We start from the raw sequence: 17,357 nt of genomic DNA on the forward strand, positions 1-17,357 counted from the left end.
CCACGTTGACATGCCATGAGATTGATTAGCTGAGATTCCAAAATACTATCTTGCAGATTAACTTTCTCCATAAAGTCCCTTGCAGAAAAATTTTGCAAATGAGCTCCACTTTTTAGTATATGATTAACTGCATAAGAAAGCCCAGACAAATCACTTTCAAACAGTAGATGAAACAAATATGGAATGCATTGACGAAACCATGGATCTTCAGCATATAATCTTAAAGTCCGGTATTCAGCTGCAGGAATTTGAACTGGTCGATCATCATATCGTCCACCACGACCTGTTGGAAATAATTGTGGAAAACAACGAGCTTCCAAACTTTCTTCCCATACACTAATGGGACTTCCTTTTGCTGCTTTCATTTGAAACAAGTCAATTGCATTTCCCATTACTTCTTTGGAATGCAAAGGATGAACAGTATAATGTTCATATATTTCTTCACTTCTAGACACATCAACTTTTTCAATTTGACCAACTGAACAATCACTGTCTTCTTCTGTAGCTGTTTCCTCTGCTCCAACACTTACATCTTTGTAGTACTCATTGTTTTTTACCAAATACAACGTTGCCTTTTTGACTTTTCTAACATCCACTAAATCTTGCCAGATTTTCTTACTCTTTGTCGGAACCCCATTAACTAGAATAACTAGAGGATCCTCTTCTACTCTTTCTATACCAATTGTATCAATATTTTTCTTTACATCTAGAGGCAAATAAACAACTCTTCCCTTTAATCCTCTCTGTAAATCTGATGGAGGCAATTTCCCTGTCTTAGGTTCCATGCGTACAATAGCCTGAAAAGGATGGACACATTGAATCAAAATAGATTCATAAGTATTTAGATCCATCAATTCAGAAGGAATATCTATCAACTGAAGATTATTATGAACTGCTCTAGCAGGCATTCTATTTTCATTTAATTTTTTTAAACAATAATTACAAATACACTGATCAAAACTCAAATCAAAAGAATTCTCCACCAACAACAAACTTACAAAATCCTTCCATTCACTATTATTTTCCAATTCACTTTTTGCATATAAATCAACTAACCTAGTCTGAATCTTATAATGAGTCCGTCGACAACACACACAAGTTAAATTAGGCCTTTCACTTGATTTCACCTTAAACTTGGTAATTTCCTCGTCAAACTTTTCTATACTTGAAATCTGTCCATTGTCTTCCACATTATCATCCATTACTATATCTATTTCTACACTGTCCTCTTTGTTCCCAAAATAACAAAACTCAATTTCTTCACAAATAGTCTTCACATCCACTTCAGATCCATGCAAAAGAGCACTGTTTAACTGTTTAAGCTTAAGTGCTGGACTTTTTGCATAATACAACTTTCTCACTAATTTCCTCACCTTATCATGATGCACTGCTAACATCCTAAAATGATGAAAAACACTCTGACATACTTTTCTAGAAAGACAAGCTAGTGAATGCCCATGCAAACCTGTGCTTTCTCTCACTCTGCAAGGATCTAACTCTTGCAAGATCTTCATTTTTTGTTTGAGACTTTTCTTACTATATGTACGTAAGAAATTTCGAAGCAAATCGATTGAATCCTGTCGCACACTACAAACACTACTACACTTCCATGTGTACACTGGACCCTTAGTACGTCTCCCTAAAACTTCATCAGCAAACACCTCTTCTGCATCTCTAGACACAAGTTTCTCTTTTTCCATCACACAACCATCTTTCACCTCATATGCTCGACCACTGGTGTCAACTGCATGCACCAAATCATTTTCCTGAAAGTAACTCTCCTCATTGAAAAAAGGCTCAGAACTTGAACTATGCATCCATTCACCAGAAAATACTTCACAAAAATTACTCCGATTAATAATTCTTTTCCATCTACTGTTCGATTTGAAAACATCAATTGCCTTATTAAGTATCCTAATTCTATTGATTATTAAAATAAATAATTTTTTCTTAACTTCAAAAGCCTGATCAATAATCTTTTCTATACTTTTCTTTTTCTTGTAAAAAGCAACTCTCAGTTTACTTTTCTTATAATTTTTTAGCAAATTTAAAACTACCCTATTGCGAAACATTCACCTACGAATGTCCCTAAAAAGATTTACCCTTCTATTGCTATCCATTCTCTTCTCTCCTGCTCCAATCGAGACATTTTTTGTGGGCCTCTCCTTCCTTTTTAGATTTGTTGACTTTTTTGAATATTCACATTAGCAATATCATTTTTTTTTCTACGACATATGTTGCGAAGAAAAGACTTAATTGGCTTACCAGAAGCTTTTCTGGTGTTTTTTGAAGTAGTTGTTGTAGAGGATTCCATAAACTCTGTTGTTGATGTTCTCCTTTTCCGTATGGTATTTTTGATAATTCTTTGCCTTGAAGGCATTTTTGCTTGCTCTTCAGAAGTTGATTTGAATCTGTTGTTCTGTTAAAAAAAACACATGAAAGACCACTATTAGCAAACAACAAAGTAATGTCAAAAAGCAAACAATATAAACAATAAATTGCAACATATTTAAGTTTATACAATAGCAACTCAGGGCTTTATTTATAAAGGCGTTGCGCCACCAGTGCGTCACTTATTACCCATGTTTAAAGTGATGCATCAGTTGCACAAGGCAATCATAAAAAAGGGCCAAATGCAAATACCAATCAATTGCACCCAAAAATCGCTTTTTAAATAACATATAAGAAACACTGCGCAGAACCTATTTGCAACCACTCAATATCAGCAAACAAAGTCAGGGCCTTATTTATGAAGGTCTTGCGCCACAAGAGTATCACTTATTTCCCATGTATAAAGTGATGCACCAGTTGCATAAGGCAATCATAAATAAGGGCCAAATGAAAATACCATTCATTTGCACCCAAAATCGTTTTTTGAATAACATTTAAAATACACTGCGCAGAACCTATGTACAAGCACAGAATATCACTTTTGAAACGTCACTGTTTCCCCAAATACAAATCCTCTATCTTTCAAATGTTGATATCAAGCATTATCAAAAATCCAAAAACAAATCAACAGCAAACAAAGTCAGAGCCTTATTTATGAAGGCCTTGCGCCACCAGTGCGTCACTTATTTCCCATGTATAAAGTGATGCACCAGTTGCACAAGGCAATCATAAAAAAGGTCCAAATGCAAATACCAATCAATTGCACCCCAAAATCGTTTTTTGAATAACATATAAGAAACACTGCGCAGAACCTATGTACAACCACTCAATATCAGCAAACAAAGTCAGGGCCTTATTTATGAAGGTCTTGCGCCACAAGAGTGTCACTTATTTCCCATGTATAAAGTGATGCACCAGTTGCATAAGGCAATCATAAATAAGGGTCAAATGAAAATACCATTCATTTGCACCCAAAATCGTTTTTTGAATAACATTTAAAAAACACTGCGCAGAACCTATATATAAGCACAGAATATCACTTTTGAAACGTCACTGTTTCCCCAAATACAAATCCTCTATCTTTCAAATGTTGATATCAAGCATTATCAAAAATCCAAAAACAAATCAACAGCAAACAAAGTCGGAGCCTTATTTATGAAGGCCTTGCGCCACCAGTGCGTCACTTATTACCCATGTTTAAAGTGATGCATCAGGTGCACAAGGCAATCATAAAAAAGGGCCAAATGCAAATACCAATCAATTGCACCCAAAAATCGTTTTTTGAATAACATGTAAGAAACACTGCGCAGAACCTATGTACAACCACTCAATATCAGCAAACAAAGTCAAGGCCTTATTTATGAAGGTCTTGCGACACAAGAGTATCACTTATTTCCCATGTATAAAGTGATGCACCAGTTGCATAAGGCAATCATAAATAAGGGCCAAATGAAAATACCATTCATTTGCACCCAAAATCGTTTTTTGAATAACATTTAAAAAACACTGCGCAGAACCTATGTACAAGCACAGAATATCACTTTTGAAACATCACTGTATCCCCAAATACAAATCCTCTATCTTTCAAATGTTGATATCAAGCATTATCAAAAATCCAAAAACAAATCAACAGCAAACAAAGTCAGAGCCTTATTTATGAAGGCCTTGCGCCACCAGTGTGTCACTTATTACCCATGTTTAAAGTGATGCATCAGCTGCACAAGGCAATCATAAAAAAGGGCCAAATGCAAATACCAATCAATTGCACCCAAAAATCGTTTTTTGAATAACATGTAAGAAACACTGCGCAGAACCTATGTACAACCACTCAATATCAGCAAACGAAGTCAGGGCCTTATTTATGAAGGTCTTACGCCACAAGAGTGTCACTTATTTCCCATGTATAAAGTGATGCACCAGTTGCATAAGGCAATCATAAATAAGGGTCAAATGAAAATACCATTCATTTGCACCCAAAATCGTTTTTTGAATAACATTTGAAAAACACTGCGCACAACCTATGTACAAGCACAGAATATCACTTTTGAAACGTCACTGTTTCCCCAAATACAAATCATCTATCTTTCAAATGTTGATATCAAGCATTATCAAAAATCCAAAAACAAATCAACAGCAATCAAAGTCAGGACCTTATTTATGAAGTCCTTGCGCCACCAGTGCGTCACTTATTACCCATGTTTAAAGTGATGCATCAGCTGCACAAGGCAATCATAAAAAAGGTCCAAATGCAAATACCAATCAATTGCATCCAAAAATCGTTTTTTGAATAACATATAAGAAACACTGCGCAGAACCTATTTACAACCACTCAATATCAGCAAACAAAGGCAGGGCCTTATTTATGAAGGTCTTGCGCCACAAGAGTGTCACTTATTTCCCATGTATAAAGTTATGCACCAGTTGCATAAGGCAATCATAAATAAGGATCAAATGAAAATACCATTCATTTGCACCCAAAATCGTTTTTTGAATAACATTTCAAAAACACTGCACACAACCTATGTACAAGCACAGAATATCACTTTTGAAACGTCACTGTTTCCCCAAATACAAATCCTCTATCTTTCAAATGTTGATATCAAGCATTATCAAAAATCCAAAAACAAATCAACAGCAAACAAAGTCAGAGCCTTATTTATGAAGGCCTTGCGCCACCAGTGCGTCACTTATTACCCATGTTTAAAGTGATGCATCAGCTGCACAAGGCAATCATAAAAAAGGGCCAAATGCAAATACAATTCATTTTCACCCAAAATCGTTTTTTGAATAACATGTAAGAAACACAACACAGGACTTATATACTAGCATACAATTTGACTTCTGAAACATAACTATCTGCTTCTAAATATTCTCCATAGAGCAAACAAGTCTCTATCTAAATTAAATAAATCATTACTTACCTTTACAAATGCTTTGGGAGATTGAAAACAGTGTCAGACACACACACCAATTTCTCTTTAGCAGAGCAAAAAGTGTGCACTCAATACACTGAAACCAAGACTGGCATAGAAAATCTCTAACTTGTACACATATGCCTTAATTCAACCAATCAAAAGTCTTCCCTCACTATTTTCAAACCAACACCTTTCCCCGTCTCAGATCTTTCTATCTGTTACCATAGCAACTCCCTCCTAACTGAACTCTCAGGTTCAAAAGTTTATTGTACAATGTTGCAAATTAACTCAGCAAGGATGTTTGACCTCTCAATATACCAGCCTATCCAGGGTATTTTAGCTTTTAGTGACTTTTTTTTAACCATTCAAATTTCTTCTTTAACACAACACAACCATGCACCCTAACTTTCAGTTTTCAACTATCTGAATCCACCAATCATTGCTTGTGATTCAAGAGCAGTGAAACTCCACAATTATTTTTTTGTAAACTCCTACTGTTCCAACTGCCATTTCATTCCTACACTTCATCTGACTGCACCAGAACCTTCTCACATCATGTATTCTGTATGGATTATAGGACATAGCTACATCCACTGGGCTCAAAGGTATGCAACAAGCAGAAATTATCACAACCTTGATTTATCAAATGTGGAAATCAAGTGGATTGGCCAGAGAGGATTAAAATGTCATCAATTGATACCATTGGTGAAAACCTTTTTGCATCTGCCAAGCCCAGACCTCTTAATAGTGCACTGTGGTGGAAATGATTTGAGCACTATGACTGGGGTTGGTCTGGAAATGCTCTTAAAGGACACCTTTCATCAATTGATGACACTTTTTCCACAAACTGCCTTGGTATATTCAAATATATGCCAAAGACAGAAATGGAACTGGTCCAACCAATTTTGTCCACAATTTGAGAAAGCACGGAAACATGTGAATAAATCTGTTTCTGCTTACATGAGAGACTATGGAATGGGTTCAATATACAATATTAACTTGCGTTACAACATGCAAGACATCTACAGAGGAGATGGTGTGCACTTCTCAGATGAAGGAAATAGAATATTCCTCCTGAATTTAAGACTGTGCATTGGAAACCTACTTGTAGGTACCTAAATCAGCCACAGAACCCAAAAGCTCTTTTCAGAGCTACCCTACCTCTGATCATTCAAAACGTTTATCTTTTTCTAACTTTTTTCACTATTTTTCACCAAAGTACGCTTTCCGGTACGTTTACCGGTGCGCGTACCAGGCGCTTCCCCCGTGGAAAATTAAAGAATTTTTTTTTTTTTTACGTTTATGAGCCTCCTAAGCCCCCCTCAGAAAACCTAGAGGGTCAAGAAGTCTCTACCGTGCCCCCTTCTAGCCATACCGAACATTGTTTGCCCTCCATCTTGTGTCTCGATTGTACCAAAACACAAAATTGAGGACTTCCGTTACGCTGCCGGTGCGCGTTTCGGAGCGCGCACCGGTAAGCGCTCCATAAAAAAAGGTGGGAAAGTAATTTTCAGAAAAACCACCGGAGACACTTTCATCAAATATAGAATACGTCCTACTACATAGCAGTCCCTACCATTTGCCCAAATTTGGTGGAATTCCATTGAGACATTTAGGCTACAGGCCTGTCTAAATATCCTGAGGTAAAGTACATGACAAAAACACATATGAAGTGTGAGAATTTACAACCAATTAAAAAGTTTCTTTCATTGTCTACGATTATTTCCTGACGTTTGATTGGTTAAGTACAAGAATATATATAAAAGAAGAGAGGGAAACACGGCCATTTTGACTACTGCTTCCAGAAGTACATTTGAAAACAAATAACACTGACAACTTCAACTGATTTCTCCAAGGTAAGTTGTTATTTTGGAAGTATGTTGTACACTTTAAGTTAATTTAAGAAAAAATATTCTTTTAGTTATATACTATCCCTCTGTAATAGTTATAGATTAAGATAGACTTCTCTGTAATAGTTATGGATTGAATTAGGCTTCTCTGGTATACAGTACCCTAACTCTACTAATATAGTTAATTTGTATGCAATTTTCAGAAAGAAAATGGAAGGTGAAAATCAAGCAAATGTTACTTCTATCGAAGTAAAGGTGGAAAAACCAGAAGAGCAAAAAGATGAAGTTGATTTCATGGATGACTCTTTGGATAAACAGTTCATAGAATGTTTGGAACAAATGGAATCATGTACTTATAATTATGAGGAAATACCGGACAATATTATGTTACAAGTTTTATTAAATTATGAAAAAGAATCAGAGGAATAAATTTATATTTTATAATTTTAAATAAAGAAATTAAAAAAATCAATAAAATTAAAAAAACAACAAAAAAAACAATTAATAAACGTAAAAAAATTTTAAGTGATTTTTTCCCATAGTACGCTCCCCGGTCCGCTCCCCGGTGCGCGTACCGGGCGCATCCCCCGGGAAAATGGAAAAGAAAAAAAAAATTTGAGACCCCGCGGGGCCCTTTAATGGCCCCCACATCAAACCTAGGGGGACAGGGGGTGTCTACTCTGCCCCCTTATAGTCTTTTACCCCTTTGTTTTGGCCACCTCTCATGTCTCGATCCTACCGAGACACAAGATGGCGGCCGCTCCGGACTGTTTAGAATGTTTACAGACAACCGACAGCCAATCAGCTTTCCGTGCGCAAGTCGCGTGACGCGTCCGGAGCGCTTCCCGGTGCGCGTACCGGGGCGCGGCTATAGATATATATATTTTTTTGAACCTAAATTACTCAAAATCTACTGGAGCACATATCTTGAGACATAGCAAAGGCACATCGGGCTACCAGTCCCTACAATTTTGCCAAGTTTGGTGTAAATCCATTCAGCCGTTCGGGCTAAAAGTGAAATCGACCGCCCTATGGAAATTAACATGGGGAAAACGCGTTTTGGGACCCCCCTTTTATCTCGGCCCCCACTTGACGTATCCCCCCCGAACTTTCAGGGAAGGACCGGAGCTCGACGAGGCCATTTTCAGGAAATTTTCAGGCAGATTCGTCAACCGGTGCAAAAGTTATTCCAAATAGAATTTTGAGAATTAACATTGAAAAAAATCCTAACTATAACTACCTACTGGCGACCGCCAGTAGGTAATATATATATATATATATATATATATATATATATTCACTGAAAAAACCATAGGTTTCAGCCACGTTATAGTTAAAAATGTGCATTTAAAAAACCTTTGAAATTCACTGAAAAACCATAGGTTTCACACATGTTATAGTTAGCTGGACATTTCACTCATACAAAACCATTGAAATTCCCCCGTTATAGTTAACTATAACTTGTGTGCCCGCAATGCACTGCCTATGATGTCACATATTACATCACTCATGACATGGTCAGTGACATCACTCATGACATCACTGATGACATCTCAAATGACATCATTGATGACATCACTGATTACATCATCCTTGTGAAAGAGTAACAGACCTCCTCTCAGCGTAATAGCGTAATATAACCCTTGATACACACATTCAAAAATAGAAACTAAAAGTGAATTACTAAGGTTTTTTAAATGCTCATTTTTAACTACACCGTGGCTGAAACCTATGGTTTTTTCAGTGATTTTCAAAGGTTTTGTAAATGATAATTTTTAAATGTATTAATTGTTATATTTTTTTATACTGATTTGCTACATTATTTTAAATGATTTATTTTTAGATATTTTATTTTTTTAATTACATTACATTTTTTTTATATAAATTGAAAAATAAATGTTTTTAAAAATATTGAAATTGTAATATTTTTTTTAATATATTTTTTTAATTTATATATATTTTATATAGCAGGCAATGATATCCTATGGAAGGAAATTAAAGTTACTGTAACTATGATTAGAATCTTTTTTCAGGATCAGTAGTGGGCTAAAAGATGCAGCACTGAGGTCTCTCCTAATAACAGGTGAGTATATCGCAATTCGTAGTTCGACTGATTTTAGAAGAATTTTTTAAAGTTCCAAAACTCCACACATAGAAGAATTTCCAAGTAAAACATGTCAATGTTAGCCTATGGAAGGAAATTCAAGTTACTTTAAGTATGGTTACATTTACTTTTCAGGGTCCATCCTGGGCTCAAAGATGCAGCACTGACGTCTCTCGTGATAACAGGTGAGTAAATCGGAATTTGTAGTTCTGCTGTTTTTACAGGAATTATTTAAACTTCCAAAACTCCACACTTAGAAAAATGTCCATGTGAAACCAGTCAATGTTAGCCTGTGTACTGTTAACTCACTCTACCTCTTTCTCACTGTTGTGCCTCTGCTGTGACCCAGAGAATGCCCTGAGACCGTGCCTGCTTATGTTCTTTGTGAAAAACGTTCTTAACGGTAGCAGCATCATCTTTTTGGTGTGTAGGAACACACAGCCTATGTCCACACGTGCTGTATACTAGGTGGTGCGAAGGCGAGAGGTGAAAATGTAAGATTGCACGTAATGACTAGCCCCTGCTCAAAGCAGGTAGTGCAAGAACAGAAAGGAGAAAGACTCACCATCGATGACAGCCCAAAACCAAGACTTGCAAATGGTGGAGCAACTATCTAAAGAATCAGGATGGATAAGAGTTTAGTCTTACATCGTTGTGAAATATGGAGAAAGTCTGAAAAGTAGCGAAGTACAAGAAGGATGTTCCTCAGATGAGAGATTGGGTGGACAACATTTTGAACAAAGGGATATTCTATGAAACTGTGGATGATAGTGGAGGTTCTAGAAAGCTGTGGAGGATGTATGCAACATTAGGAGCTTGGATGCAGCGTGGAATTAATATTCTGTGAATTGTAAAGAGTGTAACAATTCTGTAGGTTTCTGAAGGATAGGAGCCAAGTTCTGTAGTGTCAAAGCACACGAGTGACTTCTGTATTGTTGTGAAAGATGTGAGAGGAGTTATTTGGATTTGTGAGGAATAGAAGTGAGGTCTATGGACCTAGGAAGAATGCAAGAGGAGCTCAAGAAAGATGCTAACGGTGTTCTGTGGAGTTGCGAGGGATGGGGGGAATTCTGTGCAACTGTTAAGGAAACTGAACAAATGGAGGTGACTCAAGAGCTGTAAAAGGCAGCAGAAGTTTGAAAACAGAAGACTTTCTGCAAATTAGTTAGAGGGAGTTATGCATAGTTGTGAAACATGGGAGGAAATTTCTGTATATTTAGAAGGTGTAGTTTTGTGATGGATGGGAAGTATGCTCTACACTTTTGAAGGATGGGGAAGTGCTATGAAGTTGAGAAGGGGTAGAAAGAGTTTGTAAAGATGCGAGAGCAGTTCTGCAGATTTTGAAACATGCAACAGTTCTGTATAGTTGAGAAGAATGGGAGGTAGGAGATAGAGTGCGGCACGCTAACCCCTGGGGGCATCTTGGTGCCAAGTACCAGAGGTGGTACTCACCTACTTTATCGACTTTGGAAGGATGAAGAGCTGAGTGGTCACGCCGGAATTGAAACCTGTGACAAGGAGGTCAAAGGGACATTCCTGACCTGGTCAGAAGATAACCGAGAAAAGCAAGAGTGGCAACTACTTGACCCGAAGGAGGTCAGCAAGGAAAGCATTGAAATGCTGTTCAAAGTAGCACAGTATCTTCCTGGCCTGACAGGGTGGGTGGGCTGGTGAACTCAGCAGTGCTGCTGAGACCCCAAGGCTGAAGCAGAAATGTAACGGCGCCAGCACTTGGTGTCCCAGGGGGTCTGATCGCTATTGAGAGGTGCCTGTAGTCACCAATTCAAAGTAGTGTGTCACTGCAGTGAAGAGGTGAAACTCTCTGTTTCAAACGAAAGAACAGGAAGCACCCAGTGTCTGACAACACCAGCCCATTTAAAGCCGTTAAACAAGGGACGTCAGTGCAAACCGGCAATATCACTCCGTGACTCTAGGACTCACTGTGGCCTGCAGATCACGAGACTGAATCCAGCAATATCACTCTGACTTCAGGGCTCACTGTAGCCTGCAGATCACAAGACTGAATCCACCAATGTCACTCGATGACTTCAGTGATCAATGTGGCGGGAGTGCAGATCAAGAGACTGAATCTGGCAATAGCACTCAGTGACTTCAGGGCTCACTGTGGTCTGCATATGTCGAGCCTGAATCTGGCAATGACCGTCTCAGCCCTTCATCCTTCCGTTGTAAATAGGCTGGGAATCATGACATCTGGTCACGGTATGTCGTGATACTGTCACAAAACTCACTTTGAGGGGCACTCCTCTGACAGAGGCCCGTGTTTGCCAGAGCACCAGAGGAGAGTGTGTCTGCATCAGAGGAGAGGTGTCTGCAGCAGGAGTCAGGACAGGTTTAGGACAGAGCTAGTGAGCTATGGGGTGGGCTCACAGACGGAGACCCCCATGGCACACTTCACACTCTGCACAGGGCCGTGCATACACAATGCGAGGCACCTACAGACACTTCACAACTAACAGACAACGAATCTGGCAACACTGGGCTACAGTTCTAGCATTTACTGAGAAACTCAGAGCAGCGCCATTTTAAAAAGACAGAGGTCAGTCCCCCTAGAAAGTACAGCAAATGAGATTCTTCACTGGTGACGTTTGGCCAAGGAGAGTTGCTCTAATTTTGATAGAGAGGCTTGGAATGCAAACCGTGCCGGATAGATTGACGTGTCCTTCTTCGGGTTGAGAGATGATTGGAAGTTTGAGCTAGAGAGTTTGGAAGTGGAAATGTGATGAGAGATATTTCGGCTCCGACTCCCTGTGCTGGTCATTGATTTAATTAAATTGTTGCCGGACGGATATCGAAAATTGGTGGTCTAGGAGTGACAGCAGATAGGGACGGGGTCACAATAGTAGAGGCACAAGGAACGGAATTTGGCAGTCAACTTACACATTTATTATTGCAACTTTGTTTCCTCTGTGCCATTTCTACTACTAACTGCACACACTAGCTTAGTATTGGAAGCCCGGATTCGCCATACAACTCCTCCACTACCACCGCTTTCTGGAGCCACCAGGTTACGGATAAAATTGTCTGTCTTCAGGTCCCAAAGTTTAACGGTGCCATCATCTGAGCTTGTTACCACAAACTTCGAGCTGAACTGTAAGCAAGTGACAGCACTCTGATGCTTCTGGGGGCCCTGCAGTGTCTGTAAGCACTGTCCTGTCTTTATATCCCAGATCTTCACAGTGGAGTCTGCATTTCCTGAGAAAAGGGTGTTGTCCCGCAGCTCCATCCCACTGGTCAGGGACTAATGACCCATAAGCGTGTGCAAACAATTTCCACTTTCCACATCCCACACACGGATAGAGGTGACCAAGGAGCCGCTCACAATATGCTCCCCATCGAACTGTAAGGAGTAGACTCTGTTGGTGTGTCCTTGCAGAGTGTGAATGCAAGTCTCCAGGTCCCAGACCTTCACAGTGTAATCATAAGCACTGCTGACCACCTTCTTGCCATCGTACTGCACGCAGCGAACAGCAGCCACATGACCCATAAGTACATGCAGACACTGTCCAGTCTCAATGTCCCCGAGCCGCAGGGTGGCATCACGTGAGCCGCTAACAACCCTGCTTGGGTGGAGGTGCATGCAGCGCACTGTGGATGTATGCCCTTACAGGGTTTGGATTCACTCGCCAGAGTCTGCGTTCAAGACCTTCAGAGTCCTGTCTGTGGAGCCACTTATCACTATATTATCTCTCATCTGAGAGGACCAGACGCTGCCTGTGTGCCCCACCAATGTCTGAACACACTCTCCTGTGATAGCAGACCACACCTTTAGCGTGTTGTCATCAGACCCGCTAACTATCCGGTTCCCACAGAACTGAAGACAAGTTATGACGTTATCATCATGTCCCTTTAACACCTTAGGGGGCCTGATGTCCCCGCTTTGCCAGTTCATATCTATCTTGTGCTGCCTCATGAAACCAAATTTCCATGGACTGTAAATTAAACCAGGTGTCACATCCTCCACCGTCTCAGGTTAAGGGGCTCATCAATTCCTTCATCTCTGCATTTTTCCGGCCATAGCAAATTGTCCTCAGCCAGGATCCTCCAGTAGCGGCAGGTCTGAGCGGCTCGCAGAAGGTCCCGGGGCTCTAAGAAGGATAGTACGTACAGGGCAAGCTCTTTGGGTAGTAAAGAGATGAAATCCAATCTGATAGCGAAACTTATGGATAAAGAACATGAAAGTCGTTGGGAATGTCTCAAATTATGGGCCATAGAACAAGTGCCATTAAGTTTCATATTCATTAGAGAGCCTCCTGTTTTCATATCATCATCATTATAAAAGTGTGCAAATATAATAATAAACACATGTGTGCTGCAAACAAAAAGTAAATACAATGTTTACAAATCATCGGCTTGCTGACTGTCATGGCGTCTTATACATAAAGAAAACACATAAATAGTGTATGGTATATGATCACCTTGTTGTGTGGCATCATAAGTTCATTTGTGCAAAAAAATAATAGTAATAATGAATTAGTGTGAAATGTTATCACAAAAGTCTCTGGGTGAGCCGCAAACTCTTGTCAGTAGCTGAAACCCACGGCAAAAGATGCACGTACTGGTTGAGCTACGCCCCGTTCACATGAAAAGCAGTCAGATAGGCAATATAGACCAGTTTACAAGCATGCAACCCAAGTGGGTACAGCCGATATGAGTAAATACCTAAACATACCAGTGCACTTCTCAGTAAACATATGGGGCCTCATTTATGAAAAGTGACGCATCGCTGCGTGAAAACAGCGATGCGTCACTTTTCACTGTGCACTCCTTGCGACACCAATGATGCGTCATATTTAATGTATGACGCATCATGTCGCAAGGACTTACAGATACGTCAGTATTTCTGACGCATCTGTAAACGCAAAAGTGACGCATTGCTGGAGTGTGTCACAAAAGTGACGCAACTCCAGCAATGCGTACTTTCACATGGGGAAAGCCCCCTGTGAAAGGGCTTGCGTCAGTCTTAGGCCTGCTGTGAGGCAGGCGCAAGATTTTGACGCAACAGCATCCTAAAAGTGACGCAGTGAAATCTCATAGATTTCACTGCGTCACTATTACGAGGCTTTTTGCGGGGGAACGCCCCCTCTGCATACATTATACCTGACGCAGGTAAATTGTGGCGCAGGGGTTTAAAAAGTGACGCATCTACCTAGATGCATCACTTTTAAAATATGGCGCAACAAGGCGCATTTTGTACGCCGCTGGTGCGTCACAAAAAGTGACGCACCGGCGGCGCAAAACTGACGCAAGGCCTCATAAATAAGGGCCATGATTGATACGCCCAAGTGGACCATAATAAAAACTTATAAAAAATAGGCTGCCATGTGACACTGTCTGGATATTTAGACATATACCAATAATCAAATACACTACTGATCGAGATTTGGCTAGCTAGCAGCTTATTTGACCCTAGTGGGTAAAAATAACCAGTGTACTAAATGCCTAATGTGGGATCATATACAAACTAATAACAATGTACAAATCACATATTGTTTTGGCCTTAGGGACCAGCATTTCCATAACATTGTAAATCACGTTGGAACTGTGGCTCGATGACTTGCATCATATACTTGATTTGAGATGGTTCACAGCGATCGATGAGCTCATCCAATGCTAGCAACCTCTCGGGACCGGTCCACTTCTGAAAGGTACACAGCCAGTCCTGCAGCTCTGCTGGAGGGGCGATGGAAAGGATTTGTCGACGCTGATGCCCATGGTGGTTGGCATTTCGCAGGTCCCCAAACATTGTGGTACTGTTTATGCATTGTGCTAATGACCTAAAACTGCTGTATTCTGAGCCTTTGCATAACTTCTTTCCAGGAGATAGGGCTCTCACATCGACACCATTCTCAGACTTTCGTTTCATCTTGGGCCGAACATGCCGAATGAGGTTCCCCTCTTCAGTGCGCTCCAGATAATCAATCCAGCGCTCATCCATCATATAATAGAAGTAGACGTCACTTCCATCCTCTCCATCTTCGCTCTCTTCCTCCCCTTCATCCTCTCCTCGCACGCCTGAGCAGTCAGACTCTTCCGACTCATCCTCCTCTTCCTCCCCCCAAACGGCCTGAATCTCTGACTCTTCTTCCTCCTCTCTGCCCGTGCCTTTGGAATGATCCTGAGACACGTTGCCATTCAAAGCATCTCCTGTAGAACTGGATGGCCTTGGCTGTGTGTTGTTGTGCGGGCAGCTACCCCGGCCAGTATCACCACTGCACTGCCTCTTCCGGCACGTCAGGCGGTCACTGTTAATTTCCAGAATGCGGGTGGTAATCCCCTTCACATGCAGGAGATCTTCTAAGGAGTTGAACCCCTTCAGCTCTTCTCTCTTCTGCACAATGCCCCGGGCTCTCCTCCTGCCGATAACCCTTAGCGCCCCCTCCAGCTCCTTGACGCCCGCTCGGTTGATGTCCACTGCGCTCCTCCGCTGCAGCTCTGGATCCTCCATGCTCTCTCTACCCGGGGATCTACTCCTACCGCAGCCAGGAAACTCTGAGGACCTACTGGCCACTGTGCACATTTATTATTATTTTGTTTTAATTGAGCCTAAGTATGCCGAGTTGGAATCCACATGTAAAAAAAAAAAAAAAATCAATTTCTTTTTATCGGCAGGGTACGCGTACCTACGCAACCCTCGCGATGTTTTCCACATTTGTTTCCCTGCTTTCTTGTGCCTCAGTCTACCGAGGCACAAGATGGCTGCCAACACTTTCTGGTTTAGAGTGTTGACAGACAGTTGACAATTAGCATTCAGCTCGTGCATGGGAAGGTACAGAGTACAGTAAGCTTACAGTGAGCTTACCGTAACTCCTCCAATATATATCTATGATTTTACTTTTACTCAGGAACTACTGAACTGATTTACACCATTTAACAAAAAGCGTGATCTGCGAACAGAACTCTACATTTTTGCCAAGTTTGGTGTAATTCCGTTCAGCCGTTTGGGCTATAGCCCTGGCTAAATGTCCTATGGAAAATTGCATGGGGAAAACACGTTTTGGGACCCCCCTTTTTTCTCAGCCCCCACTTGACGAATCACCCCAAACTTTCAGGGAAGGAACGGAGCGTAGCAGGCCACGCCCCTTTTTCCACCTCTCTGCAACGCAGCCCCCTGGCACATTTGCAGAGGAGGAACTAACTCCCCTTGCATACTGGGGGTCCCTGGGGGCCAACTAGCCCACCAGGAACCTCCGGTATGCGCCAGGGGGCTGCATTACAGAGAGGTGTAATGAGGCCACGCCCCTTTTTACACCTCTCTGCAACTGCAAATGTAATTTAAAAAATAAAATATCTAAAAATACATACTTTAAAACAATGTAGTAAATTAGTATAAAAAATATAACAATTAACCCCTTCGCTGCTGATGACGAGCTCAGCTCGTCATCAGCCACGGGTGGCGTGTGCTGATGACGAGCTGAGCTCGTCATGTAATGTGGCTTTTTAAAAAAAGCCGCACAGCGCAAAAATCGCCGCAGCAGCGATGCGGTTAATACATTTATGTCATGAGTGATGTAATATGTGACGTCATCAGCAGTGCATTGCACGCGCAAGTTATAGTGAGTCCAACTAACTATAACGTGGAATTTCAATGGTTTTATGTTAGTAAAATTTCCAGCTAACTATAACTGGTGTGAAACCTATGGTTTTTTCAGTGAATGTCTTAGGTTTTTAAAATGCTAATTCCTAACTATAACTGGTGTGAAACCTATGGTTTTTTCAGTGAATTTCTTAGGTTTTTAAAATGCTAATTCCTAACTATAACTAGTGTGAATCTTATGTTTTTTTCAGTGAATTTCAAAGTTTTTTTAATGCTAATTCCTAACTATAAGTCTCACTTTATAAGTAAGACTGTTAGCGCTCTAGTTGTTCTTTAGAACACTCTGGTACATTCTGTCATTGGGCTATAGTTGCGCTACATCTGGCTGATATTCGGGCTACATTTGTATTTTTTGTCTCTGGTGGCCATCTTTGGGCTACATTGGGCTACATTGGGCTACATTGGGCTACATTGGGCTACATTTGGGCTACATTTGGGCTCTAACATATATATAGCCCAATGTAGCCCAATATATATTTTTT

At 40.5% G+C, this 17,357-nt stretch overlaps 1 pseudogene; it reads right to left on the reverse strand.

The window, feature by feature from the left end:
* Positions 1-11,214: 11,214 nt before the first annotated feature.
* LOC147722673 (F-box/WD repeat-containing protein 7 pseudogene) lies at positions 11,215-15,741 on the reverse strand (annotated as a pseudogene).
* Positions 15,742-17,357: the final 1,616 nt, after the last annotated feature.

Source organism: Lissotriton vulgaris, chromosome 4_1 (genome assembly GCF_964263255.1).
Source record: "Lissotriton vulgaris chromosome 4_1, aLisVul1.2, whole genome shotgun sequence".
Lineage (NCBI taxonomy): Eukaryota > Metazoa > Chordata > Amphibia > Caudata > Salamandridae > Lissotriton > Lissotriton vulgaris.